General features: G+C 38.4%; 1 pseudogene; it reads right to left on the bottom strand.

Moving 5' to 3' along the window:
• Nucleotides 1–16,332: 16,332 nt before the first annotated feature.
• LOC102853447 lies at nucleotides 16,333–16,587 on the bottom strand (annotated as a pseudogene).
• Nucleotides 16,588–17,101: the final 514 nt, after the last annotated feature.

The raw sequence follows: 17,101 nt of genomic DNA on the forward strand, positions 1-17,101 counted from the left end.
TAGACGCAAAAATCCTCAACAAAATCCTAGCCGATAGAATCTAAAAGTACATAAAAAAAAATAAATGACCAAGTAGGATTCATAAGAGGTATGTAAGGATGGTCCAACACAAGAAAAACAATCAACATAATTCACCATATTAACAAAGCAAATAACAAGAGCCGTATGATCTTAGCAATTGACATAGAAATGGCATTTGACAAAATCTAACACCCTTTCCTAATAAAGACACTCAGAAAAGTTGTAATTGATGGGAATTTCCTCAACATAGTGAAAAGTATATATGCAAAACCAAGATCCAGTATCATTCTTAATGGAGAAAGACTAAAAGCATTTTCCTTTTGAACAAGGACTAGACAACGATGTTCACTGTCACCACTTCTATTTAGCCTTGTATTAAAAATGATTTCTATGGCAATACGACAAGAGAAGAAAATAAAAGACATCGAGATCTGCACAGGGATGGTCAAATTATTGCTATATGCAGGCGATATGATAGTATACAGAGAAAACACCATGACTAAAAAAAAAAAAGCAAAACAAAAAACCCAAACAAACAAACAAACAAAACCAAACCAAAAACAGTTAGAGCTAACAGACCAATTTAGAAGAGTGGCAGAATACAAGATCACTATCTAAAAATCAGTGGGATTCCTTTCCCGTAACAGAGAAATCAGAAAAGGAAACCAAGAAAGCAATATAGCATTTATAATAGTCAACCACAAATTGAGATTCTTGGGAGTGAAACTAACTAGATATATGAAAAACCTACACAAAGAAAACTACGAACATTTCTGCAACATACAATAAAAGACCTAAATAAATGGAAAGAATGTGTCCAGTTAATGGATTTGAAGATTCAATATTGTGAAAATGACAATCCTACAAAAAGCAATCTACATGTTTAATACAATTCCAATATAGATACCAAATTCATTTTTCAAGGAATTCCAAAGGAAAATTGTCAAGTTTATTTGGAGAGGAAAGAGATCCCAAATAAGCAAAACACTCCTGAAAACAGAAAATGAAGTGGGAGACATAGTACTCTCTGACCTCAAAACTGCAGCAGTAGAAACCAAGCCAGCATGGTACTGGTACAATGACAAAAACACAGACAACGGAACAGAATTGAAAACCCAGAAATAGGCCCTGCTATCTACGGTCAACTGATACTCAACAAGGAAGTAAAACGTATCAAATGGGGAAATGACAACCTCTTCAACAAATCATGGTGGCAAAACTGGATGGCTAACTGAAGAAAGCTGAAACAGGATCCACATTTCACAACATGCACAAAAATCAACTCAAGGTGGATCAGAGACCTGGGAATAAAGGACAAAACCATAAAGTTCATCAGAGACAAACTGGGATCAAGCTTAGACAGACTAATTTATAGTATAAAGAAACTGCCAGAAACACCCAGAAATGTAGTCTGGAGAGGGTAAAATTGATAAATGGGACCTTCTAAATATTCATCTCCAGAGTGACACCATTGCTTTTCAGTACTTTAAAGAGGTCCCTAACAGCAAACTTTCCCATCTCAATGTCTTTTAATTTCCTGGCTACTGGTGCCAAGAATTTTGACTATGGAGCCAAGCAAACTAAAGCTGTGAACAATCTCAATCTCTTCACCATCCATCCTGATGCTGCCAATTGGTCCAGTGGTGAGAATCTTTGTCTTCTTGACATTGAGCCTCAATCCATATTGAAGCCTGTAGTGCTTGACCCTCTGCAACAAGCTCTTCAGGTCCTCCTGTTTCAGCAAGCAGGGTTGTGTCATCTGCATAACGCAGATTGTTGATAGATCTTCCACCAATCTTGATGACACATTCCTCCTCAGAGAGCCCAGCCTCCCAAATAATCTGTTCTTCTTAAAGGTTGAAAAGGTATAGATAGGACACATTGCTGGTATATACCCTTCCCAATTTTGAACCATGCAGTGTTTCCTTGCTCTGTTCTGACAACTGCCTCTTGGTCCAAGTGTAAGTTTTGCATTAGTACAATCAAATGTTCCTGGATTCCCATTCTTCTCAGAGTCAGCCATAGTTTCTTGTGATCTTCACAGTCAAATGCCTTTGCATAGTCAATGAAACACAAATAGAAATTCCTCTGGTATTCCCTGCTTTCAGCCAAGATCCATCAAACATTAGCTATAATATTCCTACTGCCACTTCTGGCAGTTTTCTGTTGATGTGCTGTTCCAGTCGTTTTTGGGTAATCTGCAGCAGAATCTTGCTTGCATGTCTCAGTGACTCTAGTCCTTTTGACCTGATGTTTTTCTATAACTATGGTCGTTTCTCCAAGCTCTTAGTTTCCATATGGATGTGGTTTAGAAAGTGGGTGCCATTCCTGCTTCCAAACCTGTCTTAAACTGGAAGCTCCACCAAACACTGTCTACCTTGGGCACCCATTATGGCATTTGACACCCCAAAGACAAATGATTCAGTCTCACAGCAAACTCAGATTACCTCAGTACAGAAAACTGACAGAAGAGTGATATACCACTTAGAAGAATATTCTTCCAAAATATAATCTTTGTTTTCTTGCTGTTGAGCTTTAATCCATATTGGAGATTGCAGTCCTTGACTTTTTGTAGTGAGTGCTTCAAGCCCCACATCCCTTCACTTGCATGTGATGTTAATGATATTGCTCAATAATTTCCAAACTCTGTTGGATTACCTTTCTTTAGAATGGGAACAAGTATAGATCTCTTCCAGTCAGACTTGGGGAAAGTCTGCTGTAAGGGACATCTCCAAAGTAATGAAGAGCAATGATGTCACTCTGAAAACTAAGGTGAGCCTGATACAGGCCATGGTCTTTGCAATCACTTGCTTTGCATCAAAGCTGGACAATGACTAGGATGATAGAAGGGGAGTTGATGCCTTTGAGCTGTGATGCTAGAGAAGAGTATTGCATATACCATGGACTACTAAGAAAACGAACAGGTTTGTGCTAGAGAAGATTAAACCAGGCTGCTCCTTGGAGGCAAGGATTCTGAAACTTTGTCCGACATACTTTGGACAGGTTGCAAGGAGGCACCAGTCCTTGGAGAAAGACGTCACGCTTGGGAGCGTGGAGGGACAAACAAGAGAAGAAAACCATCTATGAGGTGGATTGATTCAGAGACTGGAGTAATGGGGATAGGTGTGTCAGAGACAGTGAGATTGACACAGGACAGAGCAGGGTTTAGGGCTGTTGTACACAGGGTAGCCATGAGTTGCAGGAGACTTGACAGCACATAACAACAATAACAACAATGTTTATTGAAATCCTCTCAGTATTTTCTCCTAGGTCAGTGTTTCAATTTAAGCAAAACAAAACAAAAACCACAACAAAAAACCCCCAACTTGAAAACCTCCCTGCCCTGTGGATTCTAGTCCAAGCAACCCTCTCCTGGGCTCTGGAGGCTGTACAACTTAACTGGAGACCGAGACCACCTCCCAAAGCAGCTGCTGGTGAGTCTGAACCGCTGGAGTGATAAGGTCTTTTGGTTAACCAGGCACCAGAGTGCATGTTGCTTTATTTTTTCATTTATTTCCCTAATTATACTTATGAATTTTTCCTTAAATCTGTAAACTCCTAATTTCCTCTATCTGCATTTCTCATTTTCTTTAATCTTCAAACTCTTTAATTCATATTTTATGCTCTTAGGGGAAATACTTGCAATGAATTTTCTTGTGCTTTTTTTGGCTATAATTATTTTTTATTGTTATCAGTATAATTATTCATACACACTGTGTCTCGTTCATATGCATAGCGATTTTGTGTATGTGAGTTTCACACTTTGCTTCACTGACATTGTTTCACACAATCATTCCCATACAGTGTGCTCTGTAAAATGAATCACTAGCGGATTATGCCCATCATTATCCATTCTTTTCAGGTCCCTGTTAAATCTTTCTGATTTCTTTTATCCCCTCCTTCCATTCACCAAATTGTACCACCCTGTGATTCCTCTCTGTCTATCCTCACTCCTCTGCTCCCACTCATCCCTGCCTTGGACCTCCATGAACATTTTATTAGTCATACTTCTGTTTTTACAGCAATGGTCTTATGGAGTATTTATTTTATGAGATAAATTTATCTTATGAGATAAATTTCTTGTACTTTAAATTCTACTTTCTTTTGTATTGTGGTATGTATCTCTCCTGTGGAAGTGACACTGATTTTCTCCTTTATTTGATTTTTCTTTTTGTTTTGGCTTTAGCTGTATATTTGCATAGTGATTTGGCAATTCCTGATTTTATTTAGCTCATAACTGAGCAATGTTCATACTCATAAATGATCCAAATTTGTTTGGCCTGATTAGTTACAGTTTGTGAAATATCTTGCTATCCATTTCAGAAGGCTGATAAGGTCAAGCATGAGGTGAGCTTTCAGTCACAGTAGCAATGTCACTTTATAATCACTGTTCTAGTCTTTCTTCCCATTTTGTTAAGTGTATTTTTCCCAAATTCAGGAATGTCTGGTGGTGTGTTCTTTATTGAATTGTGCTGCTAACTCAAAGGCCAGTACCTCAGGAAGCTTGAATGCACCCACCATTCTGCAGGTGAGAGCTGGGCAGCCTGTTATGATTTACAGCTTGAGACGTGTGATGAATGTTGAGGTGTGAGTTGAAACCAGCTTCAAGGCAGTGAGTGGCCGGGTGAGTGAGTGAGTAAATTCAGAGCAAGTCACATTCTTTTTGGCCTGAACCTATCCTTAATACTATTTCCTCAATATGATATGTTTGCTTGAGTTTTCTGAGATAATAATACTTCAACTTTTGGACTTTATTATAGAAGAAAAAGTAATCCTGTCACTTTATTTTCTTTTAAAACCAGAATGCTTAGATAGTGGTGTTTTCCAAACTACATCTTAAAATGACACCTTAGCTGAAAGTCTATTAGCATAATTTATTGTAGAATAAGATAACAGAGGTATACAATTTATAACATTTATGGAATCAATTAATTTAAGTAAAATGGGAGGAGTTGCTGATTATGTTTTTAACTTTCATGACAGGACAAAATAATTTGTTACGTTCCATTTTTCAACTTTGTTATCAAAACATTTGCTTATGTCCCTGGTAATTTGTCATACAATTGCTCTGTAGTCAGTATTGAGTAAAAAATATGTTGATTTACTGATTTTGTTGTAAATGTAGAGAATATACACAGCAAAGCAGTCTTGGATGCTTCATAAATTTGCATGTAATTTTTAAATAAAAGCTATGCAATTCTTCTTCTCTATTGTTATAATTTTAACATATTGTTATTTATGTGCTTGTCAAGTCGAGGATGACTCGTAATGAGCCTATGAACAACAAATCTGAACCCTTTCCTATTCTGTACCACCCTCAACATCTCACACGGTTGAACTCTTTGATGCAGTTACTGTGACAGTCTAGCCATTGAGAATCTCGCTATCGCTGACTCTCCATCTGTGTAAGCATGACGCCCCTCTCTAAGGAATTATCTCTCCTAGCACATGCCCAAAGTATGTTAATTAAACGTTGTTATCTTTGCCTCAAAGGTACACTCGCGCTGCATCCTCTCTAAGACATATCTGTTTGTTCTTTTTGACTGTGGACATTGTTGTTAGGTGCTCTTAAGTTAAATTCCCATAGCGACTCAATGAACAACAGATCTGAATCCTGTCCTGTCTGTGCCATCCTCACACTTCCTGACCATTACAGCAGTCACTGTGTCAATTCACCTAGTTAAGGCCTTCCTGTTCTTCACTGACATTCTGCCTTTTCAAGCGTGATGTCCCGCTTTAAAGAATAGCCTCCCCTACACACTTGAAGTCTGTGAGGTAAAGGTTCATCATCTTTGCCACCAAGGAACAATCTGGATGCATTTTCTCCAAGACATATATTTTTGTTCTTTTGTCAGTCCAGGGGATGGATATTTAGTGCTCTTGTCCAACACCACAGCTCAAAGGTATCAATTTGTCTTCTGTCATCTTTTTATCATTGTCCACCTCTCAGATGCATAGCAAGTGACCAGAAAGACCACGGCCTGAATCACATTTATGTTAGTCTTCAAATTGATATCGTTACCCTCAATAATTTGGAGAGGTCTGTAATTGCAGACTCTCCCAATGTGTATTGCCTCCTGATTTCCTGATTGCTGGAACCAAGAGTGTTAATTGTGGATCCAAGGAAGAAGAAGTTGTTGACAATTTCAAATCTCTTCTTCATCTATCATGGTGCTGCCTATCAGTCCAGTCGTGAGAATTTTTGTTTCTTGACATTAAGACACAATCTATATTGAAGGCTGTATTATTTTAGTTTCAACAGCAAGCACTTCAAGTCCTTCCTACTTTCAGCAAGCAAGGTTGTGCTATCTGCACTTTGTAGGTTATTGATGAGTCTCCAAAACTGATAGCATATTCTTCTTCGTGTAGTCTGGCTTCTAGAATAATTCGCATGGTGTACAGATTGAATAGGTATGGAGAGAGGATACAACCCTGATGCCCACCTGTCATGGTTTTATACCATGTAGTGTAGTGTTCTCTTGCTCTCTTCTCACACAACCTCTTAGTCTAGGTATAGATTTCTTATGAGCAAGATCACGGGTTCTGGGATTCCCAGTCTTCTTAATGTCAGCCATAATTTGTCGTGGTCTGTATGGTCAAATAAATATGTCTTTGCATAGTCAATTAAGCACAAATAGACATTCTTTTGATATTTTTTTGCCTTCAGCAAGGATCCAGCTGACATCAATAATTATATACCTAATGCTATGAGCTCTTTAAATCCAGTGTGAACATCTGGCAGTTTTCTACCTACATATTTTTCTAGTAATTATCTAATGATATTCAGCACTATTTTCCTTTCATGTGATTATTAATGATGCTGTTTGATAATTTCCACATTCTGTTTGATAGATTTTAGTATACATGTTACCAAATCAAGCAGTAACACCATTTTTGAGTGATACTTGAATCATAGTATTTCAGTTGTCTCATATGCATAAACAAAATTGCGAAGACTATAGCTCGGATCAGGCGCACCTTAGTCTCCAGCCTGATGTTGTTGCTCTTCAGTACTCTTGAGAGGTCCCTCACAGCTGACTTTCGCAATGCAATTCGTCTCTTGATTTCCTGGCTGCTGTTACCAAGAGTGTTGAATGTGGAGACAAAGAAACTAAAACTTTTAACTTATCTCAATCTCTTCACCATCCATACTGATGCTGCCAACTGGCACAGTGGTGAGAATCTTTGTTTCCTTGATGATGAGTTTCAATCCGTATTGAAGGCTGCAGTCTTTGACCTTCTGCAGCAAGCACTTCAGGTCCTCCTCAGTTTCAGCAAGCAGGGCTGTGTCATCTGCATAAAGCAAGTTGTTGATGACTCTTCGACCAATCCTGATGCCATATTCCTCCTCCTACAGCCCAGAATCCCCAATGATCTCTTCTGCATACCGATTGGAAAGGTATGGAGACAAATACATCCCTGATGGACCCCCTTCTTGATTTTGAACCATGTAGTGTCTCCCTGCTCTGTTCTGACGACTGCCTCTTGGTCCTAGTATAAGTTTCGCATAAGCACAATCAAATGTGACTAGGGATGATAGAGAGAGAATTGACGCCTTTGAGCTATGGTGCTGGAGAAGAGTGTGGAATACAACGTGGACTTCTAGGATAACAAACAGGTTTGTTCTGGAAACCTTGAATCCAGAAGGGTCCTTGGAGTCAAGGATCCTGAAACTTTGTCTAACATACTTTGGGCATGTTGCAAGGAGGGACCGGTCCTTGGAGAGAGACATCATGTTTGGGAGAGTGGGGGGACAGCGCAGGAGAGGAAGACTCTTGATGAGATGGACCGATTCTGTGATTGGTGTGGTGGGAATGAGTGTATTGGAGACAGCAAGGTTGGCACAGGATAGAGTAGCATTTCGGGCTTTTGTATATAGAGTTGTTATGAGTCATAAGCGACTTGATGTCACATAATGACGACAACATAGGCATATAGGATTTGAGGTTGCCAAATGAAAAGTCAGGAGTTTGAGTTCACTGGGGATCAGGGGTCTCTTCTCATAAATACTTAACAGCTTTGAAAAACAGATGGAAAATTGCTATGAATCAAACTCCCATTAACAGCAGTGGGTTTGGTTTTTTGGTTTTCATATGTGAAAGTTGTTCAATGAACAAGGAAAATAAAAGGAGAATTGATGTGTGTGAATGGCAGTGCAGGGATGTACATGAATGAAGCATAAGATATTATGAATAAAAAAAAAGTACAAGCAAAGTCAAGGAATCTGGATCAGTTAAAATCCTGGCAGAAATGAACAGAAAGAAGATGGGAAATAATTCACTCGTTACTATTTAATAAAGTAACAAGAGAAGATGTGGGGAAATTAGAATATATATAGAAACACTTTAAAATATTTCAGCTGCTATTGGAAAGAATTTAGAGGTATGTTACCCAATATAAAATAGCTTGGAAGAATTCTAGAAGTCCTAATAGACAACATAAAGTCTTCCAAGCATCCTGGAAAATCTACAACCAGGAGAGGATAAAATAGATGAATAGGACCATCTAAGAATCAAATCCCTATGCACATTCAAAAACTTCTCCAACAGGGTAAAAAGGGAAGCCACAGATTGGGAAAAAATATTTGGTAATGACATGTCAGATAAGGGACTTATATCTAGAATTTATAAAATAGTCGAGCACCACAACAAGATAAAGGTAAACAACCCAATTGAAAAAATGGGCACAGGATATGAACAGACACTTCACCAAAGAAGACATTCAGATGGCCAACAAATACATGAAGCAATGTTCAAAATCCCTAGTTCTAAGAGAGATGCAAATCAAAACAACTATGAGATATCATCTCACCTCAGTAAGAATGGCAAAATTTAACAGAACAGCAAACAAGTGCTGGTGAGGTTGCAGAGAAACTGGAACTCTTATTCACTGTTGGTGGATGTATAAAATGGTGCAACCACTAGGGAAGGCTGTATGGCGCTTTCTCAAAAAGTTGCAAATAGAAATACCATTTGACCCAGCAATTCCACTACTGGGAATTTATTTACCCTAAGGAAACCAGAACTGCCACCCAAGCAGATACATGCACACCCATGTTACTGTGGCTTTGTTTGCAATAACAAAGAGTTGGAAACAACCCAAATGTCCATCAACAAACGAATGGGTAGAGAAGCTCTGGTATACTCACAAAATGGAATACTACGCTACATTGAAAAAGCAAGGAATTCATGAAATATTTTACAAAATGGGTGACCCTGGAGGACATCATGCTGAGTGAAATATCTCAATCACAAAAGGACAAATACTGCATAGTGCCACTGTTATAAAATGGTACTGACATCAGGGTTGGGGGGGAGACTGAGAAGGAGGGGAGGAATGATGTATACTGCATTGCAACAGATGAGGGAGTTTAAAAGGGATATATGGTTGGGTATTATTGTCATAACAGGAGTCCAGAAAGAAGGCTGCACAGTGGAGTGGACTTTGGGGGACGTTTCGTAAGAATGAAAGAATTTTTCTTTTACTTATCAAGGAAAATAGTGAACTGGGGGGAGTGGGTGGGCAGGGAGTAAAGTACAGCAATGAATGAGTGGAAACCCTAAGTCTCTGTAAACTTTCATAAAAATTAGTAAAAAAGAATATTAATTGAAAGAATCCAGGCTCAGAAGAGCACATACTGTAAATTAACTTTTGCATCAAATTCTCGAAGTAGGAAAATCCAGAGACAGAAAAAGTGGGATCAGAGGACTGGGAAGTAGGATAATGAATAATAAGTGCTTAATTGGGACAGTTTCCTCTTGGAGTGAAGAAAATGCTTGGGGAAAACTGAAGGTCATTGGCTGTACGACATTGTTGTTTTTAAAACAGTTAATATGATGTGACTATTGTCTCAGTTTAAATAACAACAACAAAAAAGGACAAAAATTCTGAAGTATTCTAAACACTATGAAGAATGCTTATTATTATCCCCTTTAAATTCAAAGGGGCGAGGCGAGACAACATTTCCATTATAGAACCAAGAGAGCCTAGTCATGTACTGAAAGGAAGCTTCTGCTTAGCAAGGAGAACTCATTCAGAATCCAAACCCTGGCTTGGAATATAGCGGGTACGAAGGAAGAGACTCTGATCTTTCCTTCCTCTCACAACGCAATCTATCAGTGCTTCTCACTGGGCACTCCCTGTCAGTTGATTCCACCAATTATCCCATGGGAGAAAAGTGCACAAGCTCCTACTATGTGATTTATTGCATCTGAAAATCTATTGTAGGTTCAGCTATGAGTTGGTTCAGACCTAACAGTATGCAACAACAGCAACAACAGTCCTCAATTGTTAGCACTAACTATCCTTCTCATTTTTACAGATATGTAACCGAAATTTGGAAAGGTTGTTTCCGAACAAGAAATGAAAGAGCTGGGGTTCTAACTCAGGCATCTGGTAGTCCTGTCTGACAAATAAGTTCTGTTTCTAAATCTGCCTTCAAGCCAAATTTGAGAAGAATTAGATATGATTCTATGAAAACAGTGTAGCAATATGGGTCATAGCATCTGATTTTCTCTAAGGAGAAATATTTTCCACCAGTAGTTAACAACGTAAAGTGTTTCTGTGAAATCAGATCTGTTCCCCTCCTTCAATCCCCCTGACTTTCTGTCCCATGTTCCAAAATTTTTCTATATATGAGTATCAACCAACAGCCTCTTTTCAGTCACATCTGAAGGTCTTTGGACTTGCATGCCCTTGGCTTTCTGTCTTACTCAATTAAGTTTTACAAAGCACTTTAACTCTGCCATTTTATATGTCCTCTAAACAGTTCACTCTGCTGGGAGAGCTTGGACTCAACATTCTTGACACCAGCTCTGTGGGATAACAAACCTAGCTCCTCAACAAACACTCAAAGACACTCAGTTCCCCAGCAAGTGTTCTGCCCAAGGCCACTCAGCTTCTGGGCTCTCTCACATGCCAGTTCTGCCCCCTCTGCTACCTTCAGAGTCAGACATTTCACTGCCACCACAACACTTAACAAGACTTACCACCACTCAACTGTTAGGGCATTGTATCTCAGTTTGAGGAAGTCCTGGGGGGAAGATGCTGGGTCCAAAGGGCGTACTGGACTTCTAGATCTTCTTTCTTGATGGCAGTGAGATTCCCATTTTGTGTCTCCTGAGATGATTCTTTTTAAGCCTAATGAGATGGTAAAACTGACTAATCCCTATGTTAATATTCTACCCACTTTTTTGCATCATCCAGCCCCACAAGAGTGTCACTTATCCCATTTACATTATTAGCAAGATATTAATTAATCTTCTTGTTCTGATGTACCATATTGTCAGAAATGCCCCAGAGCTGACACGGCAGGATTTCAGAGGCAGTTAATTGCATGGAGGAGACTGTCCATCCTTCTGCTAAGCAGCTGGTGGCCTTGAAGCGTGTACCTTTGGGACTGCAGTGCAGCTTCTTGCCACTAGGCCACCAGAGCTCTCTTAGTGAGCCACTATAACTCACATTTGCATAATACTAGCCGGTCACATTGGCAGCACCATGATGGATGGAGAGGAGATTGAGGTTCTTAACAATTACAGTTTGCTCTACTCCACAATCAGCCCTCTTGGCACCAGCAGTCAAGAGACCAAAAGATAAGTTGCACTGTAAAAATCTGCTGTCAAGGACCTCTCCAGAGTACTGAGAAGCAATGATGTCAGTCTGGATACTAAGGTGTCCCTGCTCCAGGCCATGGTCTTAAGCAATTATATGTATGCATCAGAGAGCTGGACAACGACTAAGAATGACAGAAGAAGAGTTGATGTCTTTGAGTTGTGGTGCTGGAGAAGAGTCTTGAACATACCATGGGCTGCCAAGAAAGCAAATAGGTCCGTTTAGGATTGTTAAGCTCTGTCTCACACACTTTGGGCATGTGACCAGGAGGGATCAGTCCTTGGATAAGGACATTATGCTCAGAAGGGTAGAGGGACAGCACAGGAGAGGAAGACCTTGGATGAGATGGATTGATACAGTAACTGGGGCAATGGGGGTAGGTATGTCAGAGTCAGTGAGACTGGCTCAGGACAGAGCAGGGTTCAGAATTGTTGTACACAGAGTCACTATGACTTGCAGGTGACTCGACAGCACCTAACAACAATAACAACATCCTAGTCACATACTGAGACCCTGAAGACTAAGGTTAGAACACCACATCAAGTGATTTAGCGTATTATTTAATTATATGAAATGTCAGTGAAATATTGGTCTTGGTATACTGGATCTTTCTAAACATACGAAAATGTTTAACATCATACTGTAAAAAATATAATAATAACAACATGGTGATGTATGTTACAAATAGTACTCATTTCTTTTCATAAAGTATTGTATGAACATCGGACTTTTAAACACGTTATTGGTGTTGGTAAGTGCCTTCAGGTCAAGTTTGACCCATGGTTACCCTATGAACAATAGATTTGAACCCTGTAATTGTCCTATCTGAATCCTGTTGGATTTTTAATACAGTAATCTACTGCTACAGAGACTATTTCCTAACTACAGATTGCATATATACCCAACACATGTAACTCGAAGACGGCCTGTACTACCCCAATTCTAGGACGTACGATTAGTATATGGACGCTGTCAATTATTTAATTTTGGAGTCTCGTGAGTTTCTCATGTGTTATTTTTTATTATACTTGAGTAATAGTTACCCAATTGACTAACTCATTCTGAAAGAAGTGACCCACTTCTCAAAAACTCTGCACATCTGAGAATCATAATCTAAGATGGTCTGTGCTGAAAGGAATTGAGCAAACCTTTTTCATTTGTGACCAACCAGTTATGTTCCTTCTAATCTTATTGGCATCTTACTGACTCACCAGGTCAGAAGTAATTCACATTGTGTAAGCTCTCAAACCACCCTTCTGAAATACTGATAAATTCTTTAATTTAACTGTGTCTTTATGATGGAATTTTGCATGAGAGATTCTAATGGTTCTATAATGTGAAGCAATTCTTTCAAAGGAGAAAAAAAATCTATAGTTTACTATAAAATAAAATAAAGAATATAAACATTTTTGTAAGGAAAGTAGTGACTTCTGTGGCTTTTCAGGGTAAAAATGTACATTTCATACAATCATGGTAAATGTCTTTTCATGAAAAGATAATGTGATGAATACTTTTACAAATTAGATATATAAAAATGAAAGTACTCTGAATTTTACTACAGTCAAGAATATTTTGATCACAGCAATTTTAAAAGAAATAGTCAAGAAAGTTCATTTAAAATTATTGATATGCAGAAGTAATTGTATGCAAGTTTCTATGTACTGAAAATCAAACCCACTTGTTGCAGTTAAGCTAATTCTAGTTCACAGCAACCCAGCAGGACAGAACAGAACAATGCCATAGTGTTCCTAAGGCTGTAACCTTTAAGGAAGTAAACTGCCATTAAAGGTTCATGAAAATAAAAGAAATTAATAAATTGGCAAGTTGGACGAAGGGAGAGACAATGTGTAATAAGGATTTGATTGACATTGTAATTTATTATATTAACCAATTTGATTAATGTTACAAAATATCTATGAATGATTGAATGAGAATTCATTAGGGTATACAAACCACAACTGTCTTCTAGTGATTTTTACAAAATTTTATTTTGTTAAAAAATAAAAAGTGAAGGGGGCAAAAAAAGAGAAAGTAAACTGCCACAGTATTCTCTGAGGAAATGATTTGTAGATTCAAATATCTGGCCTTTTAGGTTGTAACCAAACCCTTCAAAGCCTCCTGTTAGCATTGTTAGCTTATTTCATATTTAATTGATATTGTCTAGTTTCTAAGATAGTTTGGATGTAATATTTTAAAGATAATATTTTTTCTTAATTTTACATGATGTAAAAGGGCCCTGGTAGCACTGTGAGTAAAGTCTGCATCAGCTAATCAAATAGTTGGCAGTTTGAACCCACAGAAAGATGTATCTGTCTCTGTAAAGATTTGTAACTTTGCAAATGCTATGGGTAGTTCTATCCTATAGTTTAGGGTTGCTATGGCAGGAAGCTCTGATGGCCTAGAGGTAAGAAAGCACAAGCTGTGAATCTACCAGTTGCTTTGTGAGAGAAACACCTGCAATCTTAGCCATACAATTTCCTGCTTCTGTAAACCAACTGCAGGGCCAGCCATGCGTTAGTTCTGACTTGACAGTACACAGTAACAACAACATGAATCGGAACTGATTCAATGACTGGTTTTTATTTTCCACCAGAATGCAGGTAAACTGTGACAATGATAGCAGACAATTCGTTGAGTGAGATTATTTTGGATTCTCTGAATTAAGACCTGCATTTTCTTGTTAGGACAGTAAATCAGGGAATCTGTTGCACTGGTATAAAACCAAACCAAACCCAAGTTTCAGGTGAATATCATCAAGCCATAATCTTCATTGCCCTCCAATAAGACATTTCTGGGCACATACATCTAAAGGAGTGATGGAACGTGTTTCCTCCTATCACTTGTTTGCACTCTGACAATCTGATTGGATTCCAAGGAACATAAAATCTAGGCATGATAGCTACAGTGGACATTTTCCCCCTCATAAATTTAGTCAATTTGATTCCAGTGTATTCCATCTGGCAAGACTCAAGTGTACAGTTTCCATTACATTGCTGGTAACAGGCAGTCAGAATACATACACCATTGATCTTGCAAAAATCTGTCATGTCTTGCAAATCCAGCCATGTTCCTACTACCACAGATTTATTTTCCAATTACAGCTTTTGTATCTTTTTTTCTAAGTTTTAAATTCCAAACCCCTAAATACATCTATGCAGTTTAATTGCATGTGTGGTCTATTTAAGAACAAAAGCTGGTAAAAAAAGTCTTTAATTTCTTTGTATTTGGCATTAACGGTTAGTGCTTACGTTGTTGTTGCTGTTATTATTAAGTGCCATCGAGTCGTAGATGACTTACAGCGACCCCATGAACGAAAGACCTGACCACTTTTCTCTAAGTTCATAGAGTTTCTGGAAGCCAACTATTCCAGAAGTGGGTACCATTCCTGCTTCCAAGCTTGTTTTAATCTGGGAGCTCCACCAATCACTGTCTACCATAAGTAACCATTATCACATTCGTCACATCAGAGTCACAGTGTTTAGCATCACAGCAACCACAAGGTACCTGGACAGACCAGTGCTATACTGCTTAGAAGAATGTTTGGCCAAAAACAATTGAAACCAGGCCCAAGGGCTGCACATTAAAATCATCCACTTTTGGCTTACTAGTCTAACTTTCTATTCACTAGGCCAACTGAGCTCTCTCTGTGTCACACAGCAATTCTGTGAACAACAGATCTAACCTTTGCTCTGTCCTACACCGTCCCCACAATCTGAAACACGCACGAGCCCATTGTTACAGTCACCATATCAATCCATTGTGTTGAGGATCTTTTCTCCTTCTCTGACCCCCACTTCTCTCAGCATGGTATAATTTCCCAAAGATTGGAACCTTAACTGTTGTTTTGTAGATGACTCATGGAGACCCTCTGAACAAAAGACCTGAATACTTGTACAACTTTCATTGTTTCTCTAAGTTCATAGAGTTTCCAGAGGTAATCTATTTTGGAAGTGGATGCCACTCTTGCTTTCAAGTCTGTGTTAATCTGGGAGCTCCACCATGGGTACCATTATCACATTTGACACATCAGTGTTACGGTGTTTAGCATCACAGCAACCATGAGTTACTTCTATACCAGTGATTATACTGTAGTATTTTTATTAAATTATATTTCTTGTTGGTTCTATTACCAACAACACAGTGCAGCAGGATAGACTTTGAAATACTCTTTTTGACAATGAATATAGCACCATTATAATTCATCATTTCAGATGTACGAGATAATATGATTATCTCATTTAAAATAGTCAATACCAATAATCCTACCCAAATATGTGGTAAGATTACAAAGTCTAAAGTTAGAAAAGATATATCAAGTAGTTCACTTTATTGTAGGTTCATATTCAATATCTATAAAATGTTGATCTTTGTAAATTGTTTACAATCTGCTTTTCTTTGCATAAAAAATTAAAGAACACTTCCAAATACATTAAACCATCTTTAATATAATACAATAAAAACAATATATTAATAACAGTGTTTTGATGCATATTTCAAAATGGCAACTTTTATATACTGCTTGCTCATACCTAGGATACTAATTTTTATGCATTTCATTTTTCACAAATTTGAACTTTGTTATATTTAAACTTCATAGTTGTTTTGGTTTTTTTAGTCTAAGAAGGACTTTATTTACATGAACACTTAATTATAGGTAAGGCGCTTCTGAGTATTTACACTTCCCACATGCCTTCCATGGAGCTACTTGGCTTCAGGTTTTTTGTCCCCTGCCTCAAGCTTGGGACTCTCAGGGGGCTGGCGATAGGCAGGGAAAGCCTCCCAGGGGCTGTTGAGGTCAAATTTGCGGAACTCCTGGGCCAACTCCACCGGCTCAGCCACCACCCGCTTCACCTCATCATCATAGCGAAGCTCAACGTAGCCAGACAAGGGGAAGTCCTTCCGGAATGGATGTCCCTCAAAGCCATAGTCTGTCAGGATCCTTCTTAAGTCAGGGTGATTAGTTATTAATGAATGTTTTCATCTGTTTCTTCTCATTTTGAGTAAATGAAAGCCCTGAAAGGGGTACTTAATCTAAACCATTAATCATGACTCTTTCTTGAGGAAGCATCATTTCCCTGTATAGTTTTATCAACTTCAAGTACAAGGACTAATCATCTGACACGGTACCAGACAATTTCATGATGCTCTTCATTAGGTTTTCATCGGCCAGTAGTTTTTAGAAGTCAATTATCAAATTCTTGTTTTATTGTCTAGTTTGGAAGCTCCACTAAAGCTTATGCACCATATGTGACCCTGCTGGTATTGGAAATATTGGTAGCATAGCTTCCTGCATGGCAGCAACATAAATAAATAAAGAAAATAAATCCCAGTCTGACAAACTAAAGAGTAGAATCTTTTCGGAAGAATGAGAACTTCAGGGCACTTAAATGTGCTCTTGCAGAACCGGTATAAAGACTAAGAGTCTTGAAACAGAGCAATGAGTTATTAAATGTTGTAAGGTCAGGAAAGG

This window comes from Elephantulus edwardii, unplaced genomic scaffold, assembly GCF_000299155.1.
Source record: "Elephantulus edwardii isolate Elephantulus edwardi_28Jun2011 unplaced genomic scaffold, EleEdw1.0 scaffold00329, whole genome shotgun sequence".
Classification (NCBI taxonomy): Eukaryota; Metazoa; Chordata; class Mammalia; order Macroscelidea; family Macroscelididae; genus Elephantulus; species Elephantulus edwardii.